The 13447-nt window shown below is 37.4% G+C and overlaps 1 protein-coding gene across 4 annotated transcripts in view; it reads left to right on the forward strand.

The window, feature by feature from the left end:
* Positions 1–13447, forward strand: part of RXFP1 (relaxin family peptide receptor 1) — a 101379-nt gene that overhangs the window by 11584 nt on the left and 76348 nt on the right. The window lies entirely within an intron of this gene.

Below are 13447 nucleotides of genomic sequence, written 5' to 3' on the forward strand. Positions count from 1 at the left end.
TTCTCCAGGCTGAACAACCTCAACTCCCTCAGCCTGTCTTCGTAGGAGAGGTGCTCCAGCTCCAGTTCCAACAGACAGAAAGAAAAAAAAATATTGTTTTTTGTTTTTTTTTCAAGAATTCAGGATAATCTTTGTAGGAGATAGCTTTCACATAATTCTTCAAATGAAAAGCACCGTATAGATGACAAAAACAGGGTCCAAAGTGGCTGGTTATATTAAGAAAATACATGATTATTGACTCTCTGTATACTGAAATGATACTGAGTTATGCTTGTTCTCTTATAAGGCAAACTGTCACAGCTGGGTCCTCATCTTGACTTAGATGTTCTAAGTTCCTCTATGGGAGTTTTGCTCTGTAACCTACAAGGAATTCATGGAGACCAATCCTTAGTCCTCACAAGAGATAATATACAAACAGATACAGGGGCAAATAGCATGGATAAGCAATAAGCTTATCTGTGGCTAATCCTTCCGCTCGATCCCCCACTCCCACCAGCAGGTCTTCAGAGTTGAACTTTTTCCTGGTGCAGCTTGGATTTCTGCAGATGCATCCTAGATCAATACGGTATGAAACTGTTCATGCTCTGGGACCTTAAGTACCTATTACAACAGCATTAATGTTTTTATGTGCCTGGATAAGAAACAGACTGGATGAAAGCAGAGCTCAGAAGCAGTCAGCTGCCTTCAGACCTGCCTGTGAGCTGTGTGGGTACCGGTGTGATGCCAGCTGTTTGCCTCTGGCAGCAGTGGGTACAGAACACATGAGAGGTGTTTGAACAGTCGTATGCCTGACAATGTCTTGTTTCCCACGCTTCCTGCCGCTGCAGCAGTAAGATCTCTATATATGTATATGTTCATGAAGTCTGTTTGTGCCGAGTTTCTCTGCAAACTAGGCGAGGCACCAGGCGTGTTTTCTGCTGCTTGCCTCTTCAGATAGTGTTGGCTATCTTCTCCTCTGGCTGTTGCTCCCCACTCACACTACTGCTTGTGGTCTGAGAGCATTAACAGCCCTCCAACATTTTGACCTTTTCTTCTGAAAAGAAGGTTATTTTCTGAAGAGCTAACAACAAATTCTTCTTCTATCATCTAAATAATTCTTTTCCAAAACACTCTTCCATTTTATTTTTTTTCCAAAGAAAATAAACTGTCATCTTGCTTTATTAACCTCTCATCATTCTGATCATTCTCCTGGAGTCTCTCTTTATCTTTTTTTAAAAGAATATACTTCAAACTGAATGTCATCTTGCCCACTAAGATCCCACCAGAATCAACTAGAGTAAAAGATGAACCCCTTTCTCATATGCTTATTGATATATCCTGGCACGTCATGTTGTCTTTTCTGCAGCAGTGTTAGCTGGTTGATTAATTGGATTTTTTTTTTGGTTCACCATGACAACAAAATTATTTTCTACTATACTGCTCCTAGCCAGTTATTCCCTCCCATGCACGCTTCATCTGTGCTTCTGTCTGCTTCTAAAGTGTAGTTTTAGTCTGTTGACTTCCACCTCTTATTTTTGGACCAGCTGTCTGACATAGCAGTACCCTGTGATTCTCTTCTTTAGAGCAAAACCATTCCAAATGTTTGCCTGCTTGTTCTGTGTGTGCATCCCTTTTGTATTCAGGTACTGAATAATGGGAGATCATGAACATAGCCATGAACCCATAGGACAGCTAACTATGCTTGCTTTACTTCATGATGAGACTTATACAATAACATTACCCAAGTCTTTCTACGTGCTTTTAAGAATGACAGAGAATTGTACAAAGTCTTCCTACGGTTAGGGTATAGCTACAGACATGAGCTTGCATTGGTCGTGATGAGCAGTCTGAGGTGGAACATAGGTCTTTAGCAGGAATTAGGAAGTATGAGACTTCATTAAGACAAAAAAAAAAAAAAAAAAATTGAAATAAATTCAATGGTAATGGTTAACTGGAGGAATGGTGTGTTTTGTCTTAGAAACTTGTTCTTTTAGAGTTAGGGCATGTAATAACTCAAGTAATTAAGAATTCATGGAAGAAAATCCAAATATTGTAGATAACTTATTCTTTATTTGTACTTGGTAGCATTTCAATATTAAATATCTCCTGTCATCTTCTAGGTTTGCCAATAAGGTCTGTGAATAATAATGCACAAGGATGTGTTTGTGACAAGGAGGCTGGAGCAAGCAATGCTTTCCTGTTTTGTTTTGTTTTTTTTTTAGTGTGTGTGGAAATCACTTTATCAGGAATTTCTCTTGGTCAATTCACTTGTTTTCTGGTTAAAGGTATAAAAAGCAATTCTACAGTGATTAAATGAAAGCTCTTACCTGAACAGAGTCCTACTGCTCTGAAGGTATGAGTAATTGGTGAGACCCAACTTGAGTTTCTGTTGGAGCTGAGACTGATGTAAAGCATAAGAAACTTGAGAGAAAAACTTTCTGCTCTAATCAAAGCCTGTATCAGCCATTTATTCAGCTGGGTTGTGAAGACTAATCCAGTTCTAATACAGCATGCTCTTGTGCAATATGTCTTTGTTCCTGAGGCTTCTGTGAAGTCTACATGGAAGTGATATCGTTAAGGCATTATCAGCTAAAAGTACTGTATATTAGGTGTACATTGAAGGCTGGCAAGTTATGGTTCCCCAGTAATTGACACAAGCAATCTTCAATGCAACAACAAATGGGGTTAGGGTGACCATCTAAAGTCTCCCATTTATTTTTCTACAGAAATTTGTACCAAGCCAGCTGTAAGTTTTGAAATCCTAGTTGAGAGAAAAATGTTATACCTTTACAGGTTCTATCATTCCGGTATGGGTATGACTGATACTAAACAGTTCAATCTTCTGTCTGACCAATGAGGGCTGTGCTTAATGTTATTGAACTACAAATCTCCAATTATTTAATTAATTCAAAATACTTATTCACAACTGCTCAAAATTCTTCAGATAAAAATGTAAGGTTGTTTTGTTTATTTTTGTTTTTATATAACCCAGCTTTTCTTAATTTAAATAAATAAATAAATAAACAGCTTTAAACTTCACCTCCATTCCTGCTTTAAGTGCAGGTTTAATGAGATTTCCCTCTTCCTGGAAATTGTATTTCTTCCACATTGAAACTAACAAGCAAGAGTTGAAGCCTTATTAGTTCATCTTGTTTGCTATTAGTTAGTCACCAAGGAGTAATTTTTTTTCTCAATTTTACTTCTCTAAGTTTCACACTCAGTGTGCTGAACTTGATACTGAAGTAAGTCCAGGCAATTTAATGTTGTCTTTACCAGTTGTGTCTGGTTGGTGATTTAATAGCTAAAGCAACCCCATCAGAATTCTTGCTTTAAAGTCCCAGCTTGAAAATTTACCATTCTTTAATGGATTAACGAGGACAGTGTGTTTTCTTGTACCTTGTCAAACATCGACTCAGACCAACACCACTGAATTTTCAAGAGTCTTAAACCATGAAAGCACTGTCATCTGCTTTGTTTCAAAGCCTTTTTATGGGTTTTAGCACAGAGGACAGTTTCCTGGAAAAATGAATATGTAGTTTTAGCCTGCTCTACCCTATTAAGATCTAGTTTGAACTCCAGTAGGGTTAATGGTGACAGTTTTCTATTGCCTTTGACAGGGTGCTAGATCTCATCCCCTCACCCCCTCCCATTCCTGCCCCAGAGAGAAGGGTTGTGAGTATGCATGAGGCATTACTGTCCTCCTTCTGTCAGTGATGTTCAGGATTTTACTGCACATCTACATATGACGTAGTCCACTTGTTTATGAGTGAAAATGTAGTTGTATCCATTGCCTATTGTGTCATGAAGCGTTCCTTCTACTGGAAAATAAGTGGCTCTTTTCCTGTGATTAATTACTGGCAATAGGGTTGCTACAGAACCTTATGCAATGTCAGATGACGAAATGTTATTGCAGGTATCACCATGGCTGCTCCAAAAGCAACACACAGCACAATTCCATTTGTATAGTTCTCTCTCTCATGAAATGCAGGAAATACAATGCTATTTTTAGTTCACTTCAGCAACTATGCAAGGATCTGAAAGTTCACTTAAAAATAAAAAATGCAGCTCCAAGTGTGCTTTGCTATTCCTAGCAAATCACGCTTCTTCCAGCATGCCGTTGGGTAAAAACCAAATCTGTATATTACACTAAGATGAAAATCTTCTAAAGCAATTGCTCAGCAAATGGTATGGCTCAAGAAGACAGCTTGATCCCTAGCTGTACTACAGGAGGGAAGAATTGTTTCCAGTAAAATTGGTAAAAATAGCAAAATGCTAGAGACTACAGGGATAGGTAGGTTACAAAATTACAGTTAAGTAAGCATATGGTATTGTTAAAATGCTCAGATTTCTGCAGCAACAAGGTGAGTCAGCTGCTCCAATGCGGGAAAGCTGTGCTGCTCGCCTGGTGCAGCCCCAAAGCTGGCTGCCTAGGGATGTGCTGGCTGCCTCACAACCTCTGTATGTGCAGGCTGAGCTAGGTGCTTTGGCCATTTGTCTGAGGTCTCCTTTCTGTTTCAAATGCAGCAACTTCAATTTGATACCCAAAGACTAAGACCAGTTCAAGGTAAAGGTGCTGATTTACTGGAGATCTGTCTTAAGTTTCTGTGGGGGCATGATGTTATTTTCACTTGTTGCTACAGATCTTCTAGTTATTGGCATATTGACAGTAATGGAAGTGATACTGTAGAACAGCTAGTCTTGGAGATGTTTTTGCTCAGATCTGTCTCAACTTCTCTTCCTTGTACTACAACATACACAACTGGATTTGACGTATTTGTCTTCCTTTCCTCTCCCTTCTAATTGTATTTTGGCTGAAGCATACCTAGGCTCCTTTTTTCTCCAGACTTGGGTTTCCACTTCTGCCATACAATCACACAGAGCAGCTCTATATCTTATGAGAAATACATTCTGTGCTTCACATGCCATGTTTTCTGCTTAACAAGAAAAGATTATGCTGCTATATGCTGCCTAGAAGTGCCCACTATATTCTTCTTGTTAGTATCTATTTTATCTAGTCATACAATAAAGGTTGTAAATAATTTTTACAAAGTTCTCAGATTAAGTTGAAGAACACAAATCTGAGTACAATTACACCAGACTTTTCCATGCTAGTCAGTTGCTTCCATGTTGTGAGGGAAGAGTTCCCAAGCAAGTTCTGGAGAGGAAAACAATCTGAATCTCAAACATCATACAAGGTATAGAGATCATCTCAAAATACACCCAACCTTCTTCATGCTTATGGGGTTGCACAAGTTGCTCTGTTCTTTGGAACAGGACAGCCTGTTTCTCTGAGTGCCACTGGCTTTCTCTGTGGGTTGCCATAAGGAAAATAAAGCCATGATCTTGCTCCATTCTTATTTTCTTTGGGTCAGAAATCCATTTGCACTTCACAGGTGTATCACAAGAACATAAAGTTTTCCCCTCTGTTCACTTCCCATCTGTCCTAAAACAGTGTATAAGCTCAAATCGTTTATGGTCCATAAGCTCAGATATCCTGCAACTGAAATTATTGCCAACTAAGGGACCTCTAGTCCTCTGCTTTTGTTGACTCTCTTGAGTTTTTTATTATGGATCTTGTACGTGTTGAATTAAAACTGTGAAATGTAATGATGAAGAATACAGAAACTTGAAATGAAACAAGAACCAAAAAGATATATTTTAAAATCACTTTCTCTTTTTTTTTTTTAATTTACGATTTCTGAATACTAAGGCTCCTAGTAAGAGAAGGAACAAAGGGTATACAAATTGTAAAACAGAACAGGTGTTCAGTCTGCAATGTGCAATGTCTGCCAAATAATTATAAGGCAGAATACTGAAAAGTAAAATAGAGGAGAACCTAGTAAGTTATTGGGGACCAAAAAAAGGAGGGGGCGGGGGAACAGCTGAGAAAGAAAATGTTGATGGTCTCTTGTCCTAAAATTATAGTTGTCTCTGAATTTCTGTTACAATGACCATTGCCCAAAGGTGATCATTTTAAAAAGAAATAGACAAATCCCATGTCTATAAAGTGCAAGCTGAACTCTGTCCCTAGGACTCTTTCTTTTAGACATATATCTTGACCACAGATTTCCTTCTATTCCTGTAAATTACCATGTCACAAAACTATGATCTTGCAATCCTGCTGCCCAAGGATTGCTGCTAGCAGTATCCTGAGCACACCATTTCCCATTGCTACCACCTTATGGGCGCTTAGGGTTTGTAAGTCTTCTGTATGTGGAAATGTCAGGATTGAATTAAATAAGTGCTTCATTGGTAGGCTTTGAGCACAATTTAATCACTTTCTTTAATTCTGAAAGTTATATTAACTTGTGAGTTATATTAACTTTTTTTCAGACTTAATCATTCCTTACTCAGAAGGAACAAACCTCAAGGAATACAAAACATCCATGCATGTTTTCCTGCATCATTTCCCTTATCGGCTCTGACCACCTGAGACAGGCCAGCCACCAGGCATCTCCCCTCCCACCTGGGAGCCCAGCGAAGCACTCTTCTCTTTCTGCAGCTCTGGCTCAGTTCCTTGCTTGGTTTCATGGTCAGAACAGATGCCTGTTGCGAAAGTTAAGCCTCACACTTTCATTCTGTCCCTTAACACTTGAGACTAACACTTCTCCAAGTGTGTAAAAATGAAGGTCTCAAAATCCTGAATTTGTTCTGTTTCCAAGGAAATGCCACGGTTTTCTAAAGGCAGACGAGGCCGGACAGGTTTCCCTAAGCCCAGCCATCCTGTAGTTTGCATTCATCCTCCTGATAACTGCCAGCATTTCAGTGACCTTTGTTTTTCCCTGGTCAGAAGAAGATGTGACAACAAAGGGTTGACTCCGTATGCATGAATGAATTATGCATTTGATAATGAAACAGTTTAATAACCTCAACTAGAAGTGATAAACTGCACACAGGTGTTTTTTAACTGACAAATCCTCCATGTTAACTACTCAGACTATTTTTTTAATAGTATTCTGTTACTGTGAGGAAAAAAGTCATTGAAGTTTTTTCTATGTTTAGCTAGATTTTACAGTGAATTATCTTAGATGAGACAGTGCCTGCAAAAGAAAACGAAAAAAGTTATTAAAATCATGTCTACAGCCTTTTAATGGATAGATATAAATGTGCTAATCCCTCTAGCTCCAAGAACCATCAAAGCAAACACACATCAAGTAGCAGAGGTTCATAAGGCCTAGATAAATATCCCTTTCAAATATTCTGTTAGTCTATATATATAAATTTACATTCTTAAATAGTCTTATGTATGCAAAAGGAAAATAGATTCAGCTCTGGCTTATTATCATGAAGCAGTGTGGAACATCTATTAGTAGAAAGTAATTTCAATATCTATTTATCTAAAGTCAGTCAGTACCCAAAGAAGACACCTTTAAAACAGCATGCTCAACAGTCTTAGCAGCACAGATAGTGGATGTGAAGGGGCTTTTCTTTTTCTTTTCTGTTTTGGGGTACTTTCGCAACATATAAGTGAATGCTGGACTTCAGAACAATAAAATAAAACATCCTTTATTTCCATCCATTTATTCAGGAAAGCTTGTTTGGAATACTTTTCTTGGAATTTTGTGGGATAGATTATTTATGATCATGATTACATCTGAATATTCAGGTTATGCATGAAAAATATATAAAAGAGATCCCTCTGCCACATGCATATTGACTTTTCGAATTAGCTTTATTCTGGAGTTTTACAGAGGCACTAGTTGACCTGGTTTGATCAGAATTCCTTCATAGACAAGCTGCTACAATGCTCTGCTAGACCTACAAATGCATCTGCATTGCAGTAATATGAAGAACCTTTCCTTGCAACTGAATGTTAATTCAAAAATGAGACTACATGCACTTGAGATACATGCTGTAGAAAACCTGAGGGTAATAAATTCATCAGTTTAACACAAGTGCCTTGGAATAATTTCAATGCAATAGGAAACTAACAGCTTAATTCTTCTGCTGTTACCCAGACAGTGTATTTTGTTCTGCTGTAAATACTCAATTCTTTTTTATTTTGTAGTTTGAGGCGAATTGGTATGTCTTGTATTCCAGTCAGAAGAGCATTCTTCTGCTCTGCATGGGAAAACTCCCCAACAGTTCACATCTACAGACTTATTAGCACATACCTATTTCAACAGTATCTATAACAACACAGCTGGTTAGGACAATGAGTCAGAAGGGCAGCCTCCCCTTCACTTTCAGATTTTGATGAAATTTCATAAGAAGACACTAGGGATTTTTTTTTTTTTTTAATTCATAAATAGGGAATGCCAGAAGCAAATTAACTTCAGTCAGTCTCTGCTCGTGGTCTCAAACCCTTACAAAAGTCAGCAGGAGTATCTGTCCTTAAGGAAAATGAAGAATCTCGCCTTACAGTTTAAAACCACATTAAAAAAAAAAAAAATGCTATTTTTATACTGTTTTAAATACAATACTATTGTGTTTCTTCTGACAGTAACAAAAAGTAGCCTGTAGTTCTTAATATTTAAAGGTAGCTATTGTCTACTGTTTCTGCATCCCTTTTTATAATTTATATCATAATTAAACTATTTGAATGTTTCCTTCTGTTTCCATTTCCCTCTGTTAACTACTCTATTACATATTGTCATGCTATATGAACAAGCCAAAGGGAACACTGTTGAGTAATAACACCCAAAGACTGCTCTAATCTCCATGTCCCCTCGTGTCTCAAATTTTATGTCTTGTACAGTGTTTTTTATTATTATTAATTTTCTTTTGAAATACTGATAAAATATTAGAGTTCAAAAGAAACCTAGAAGAAAAAAAAATTGAAAAAAAAATTAAATGTTCCATAAGTATTTATGATCTACTATTGATTTCTCACATTCAGGATGAAAGATCCGGAAGGAAGCTTTCTGGTGATCTGACCAATATTTCTGATGAAGTAAATAACTGCATCACAAAATCCATTCCATACCAGTCAGTTTTCATCTTACCACTTTCATCAAACCTCTTCGGTTTCCATATTCCTCCTTATTTGTAAGGCTGTTTTAGACACTACGTGGTGATGGTTTGGTACATTTCAAAGAATCATACTGTGTTATTTCAATTTACACCTTTTTGCCCGAGCCATTAACCACATATTTTCATGTTGGCGTGGTCTCTTCTTCAGTCTTTAACGAGGACTTCCACCCCTGCTCAGCCAGCAACTATTTTTAGAATATAACCCCACCTTCATTTTCCTTTTCATTTCTTAGGCTAATAAGTAGGCTCTTCTCACCTTTTTTCCTAAGAACAGGGTTTCCATTCTCCTGATCATCCTAGCAGTTTTTCTGTGTACCTGAATCTGAATAACTTGGACTGGTACTTGTGGTTTATTTGCATTTTTTGTACCCTCTTTAAGAGTATTAATATTTTCAAGCTGTACTAGAAATAACACCTATGAGGGGGGAAAAAAAAACCACTATCATTTCATTTATTTAGTGAAAGCTGTGTACCTATTTTATTTTTAAATGGTCAAAGCATGCACTAACTAAACTCAAGAGCAATGATAACATTAAGTTCACCTGATTTAACATATTTTAAATATTCTCAAAACCCACACAGTTACAGGTTGGGAAAAATAAATATTTTTCTTTTTACCAAAATTCTAAATATTCCACATATAAACCTACTGACAAAAGAATTTCGTTGGGTTGATTTTGGATGAAATGACCTTAATTTCAGCCAAATTTAACATGAACTCAGTAGCTGATGCTTATGGTATGTTTGAAATTGGCCATGGGTTTATTCTGTGTGGTTGTGAACAGAATAGTCAGAGTAACTACTTCGTATGTTCTGAAATGCTGAAATTGTTGATGGAAAAGACAGCAGAGTTGTGAAGCTGATGAGAGTGCCTCTGCTGTATATTTTTTTATTTTTTTTTTCCTTTTTAGGCTGTGTGACCTTGCTTTCTTCCAGAAAAGCCATTCTCAAAAGCAATGTAGAAAAGGAATTTCCTACAGCAGAGGAAATAGCCTCCAACCAAGTTGTTCACTGTTAAATGTGCAGTTGATTTTCTCCTAAAATTTTAAGCTGAAGCTGCTTGGGAAACTTGCAGACATTCTTCATTTTATTTATTATCTTCTTCATCCTTTTCACATGCAGCTTGTACACACCTATAAATTGACTAGTCACCTCACAAATAACTCTGGGGTACAAAGATTCTCTGTACCAGATATAACACAGTGTAGCAGAACACATTGTCTCTAAAACAAAATTTAACTAAAACTCATTACTTCCTCAAATGGGCATTATTTTTTTGACTCACAAATTGCTGGCCAAGTGGATGTTCATGAGTAAATCATCAGTGTTTTCTGCATATTTTTTTTAAGTGGCAATGGCACCTCAGGAATTACTGTCACTTGGCAAGGTGTTGTAGAGTCTGCAACAACTCCTCACTGGAGATCTTCTCAGACCATGGTGGTGAAAATAGGACACGGCATCATTGCTGCTGAAAGCAGGGCCAGGGGGATATCTGGGGCAGAAGATCTAGAGTAGATCTAGTGAGAAGGAAGAGAACCTAACAAAAGTGGAGAATTATTCAAAGCATGGAGTGGTGTTACTATAGGCAAGAAATCTGGGATCTATGGAATTAGATGAATAATAAGAAAAGGAATAAGAGCAGATAGCAAGAGTTAAATATGATAGATATAAGGTGCAGACAAATCATTTAGGGAATTCAAGGTTTAGACAAAATAGATGAAAATGCAATGAGGGACAAATTTAGCAAAAGTTTTCACAAATAGAACAGATACAAGACCAACAAAGGTACTATAAGACTGTCATTTTGAAGGAAAAACTGGTAGAGAAGAAGAGACTAAGTGTTTTCAGTATAAGTCATAAGCAAAGCAAACAGTTCAAAAGTAACAGAAGATTTTATTTTTATATGTGTTTTTTTTTTATTATTATTTTACAAGAAGGACATGGTGAATTACCTTAGTAAGAACAGGTGGGGTGACAAAGACAGAAGCATTACTGAAAAAGACAGGAGAGAGTAATTATGCATGAGAAGTACTGGGCATTCTGGTGGAAGGAAACAAATATACCATGGGCTTGTACAGGCAGGTAGCGTTAGGAGGAAACAATGTCAAGGTATAGATAAATACAGAGTCAAAATGTGCAGAACAGCAAGGGAAGGAAAGGGATGTGGCACCAGAAGAAGCAGCAGAGGCAGAACTTAGAAACATAACACAGCCCTGGACTCAGAGAAGCTGGCAGGAGAGGGCTTGGGTGGTCTGTTCACAGCATGTACACCAGCTATAGGGGCTCAGCCCCAAAATGTAGGGAAACAGCAAAGGACACTGCACACAGGAGATTTGTGACAGGAGCGGGCACCCCTCAAACCATGCCTCCCCTGGGCACAGGTCCCAGGGGAGAAGCAAACAGCACAGGCAAAACTCTGGAGGAGGGTTACAGGAAGGAGCAAAGTGGATTTAAAAAGGAGGGAGTGGGATAAGGAAAAGAGGAAAGACAGGAAAAAAAAAAAAAAAAAGAAAAACAGGTTTTAATGCTAGAGTAGTATTGCTATAAATACTCCAAGAACTGTAAGAGAGCTCTGAGGAACACTCTGTGCTCTGCTGTATGAGAGGGAGAAGGAGATGAATAAAGGGAAAATTAATCACTCATGAAATAAACAAATGTTTTATTCAAAGCGCAGAATAATAATAAATGGTTTCATTAAACGTTGCTCACTAGATATCTTATGCATGCGAGACGTACACAAGTCCTCCATATCTATAAACCATTTTGTTAACCAATTGTTAGCTTGTGACTCTGTTAGATACTGAGAGGTAATATTAAAAGGGAAGAGGAGACAAGACTTATCTGCTGTGCTCGTGCCAATGTTCTGTTTAAAGCTAGTTGCTGACATTATAAATTGCAGGCTGGCCAAATGGCAGCTATGCCTTGTCTTTTTGCTTTCCCCCTCCGCTCTCCCCATCCTCTTAACATTAGCAATCACACAGCAAATAGATGCAGCAGAAAGATTTGATTACTGAGGCCACACTTTTATACTACCTCATTAGTTCCCATTCCTTCTGAGAAGGTTCAGTGAGTGCTGCAGAAGGTCAGTACCTTAAGAGAATCGTTAAATGCTATTAGGTCCCGCTGCTAATTGTTCTGTACCTGTAAGCATCTAACAAACAGCAAGAGAGTTTCTTACGAACTGATAAATATTTTACCTTGAGAGCTAGAGTGAATTTTGGAGTGAATATTGGTTTTGGAAGTGTAATTCCAACTTTTCAAACTCAGTATTTGGGAGGAACAAAAAGTATAGATTTTAAATACTTGTGTTTGTATTGTATTGCCATTACCCCATACTTCAAATTGTTGTGCCAAAATGCAGCTGCTGTGGTACAGTTTGTTTTTTTGTGCTAAGCTTCTCCACCTTTTCAATGGGGTCAAAAGAAAAGGAAGAGAAAATTAAATAGTTATCTTCAAAGCACACCTTGCACTGAGCCAATATTTGACCTGAAACCTACCTTGGGGGAGTTGCTGAATAAAAATAACATCAATTGCTTAGTATCTATTTCTTAAATGTAAAATAAAAAATATATATAAAAAAGTATATGCAAATAAATATAATACTAGTATTTGGTATGTAGACAAATGGCGTAAGATATGTATACTCACAGCATTATTTTATGACCTGAAATCACAGAATCCATTGTGAACACCCCAGATGAAAAAAAGTGCTTGAGTATATGCCAAACTATAATCATGCAAATAGTTCTATAATATTTGAAAAATTCAAGACACAAGGAACCAAATGCATATTAGAATATGCATTATGCAGATCAGCATTTGTTGCAACTCTCCATCTTTGTTAGCAGAGACATGCTATGAAGTGCAGGCAGGCTGGATTCAAAGCCTGAATAAAGTGAATGCTGAGAGAGAGAAATGTTATGTCTTTTGTGTCTGTCCCACCCATAATACAGCAATCAGTGAGGTAGTATTATAACTGTTTAAAAAATGATTATACCATTTATCTGGAGTCAGTTAAGTTCATTCAGATGAGTCTTTCATTCCACGGATACCTTTAACATGCAGGAACATTTTTGGCTGAGGTTCTTGGTATTCTGTTCACTGTTGCACCAAAGTAGCATAAATCATAACTACCTGCATTAATCAGAAGTCTTCATCACCTACAGCCCCCATCTCTGTTCTAGTTAATAATAATAATAATAATGAAACAGATGAAAGTGCCAAAGGACATTCTAATTATTATCAGCACACCTGACAGTAGCGTGAAGCTCACACCAGGATTTCTTGGTTCACACCACAGACTTGTATAGACAGCTGACCATCATTATAATCAACTCCCTAACAAAGGTTCTTTGTCATGTTAGTGCACAGGTAAATCCTTTGTTGGTTAAAAGGTTCAGATGCTTGTGTGATATACCTGAAATTGACACACAAAAAAAATAATATATATATATATTTTTTTTCTGGATGTACAAACAAGAAGGGGAAGTAAGGT

The sequence above is a fragment of the Anas acuta genome, chromosome 4 (genome assembly GCF_963932015.1).
Source record: "Anas acuta chromosome 4, bAnaAcu1.1, whole genome shotgun sequence".
In the NCBI taxonomy this organism is placed as follows: Eukaryota; Metazoa; Chordata; class Aves; order Anseriformes; family Anatidae; genus Anas; species Anas acuta.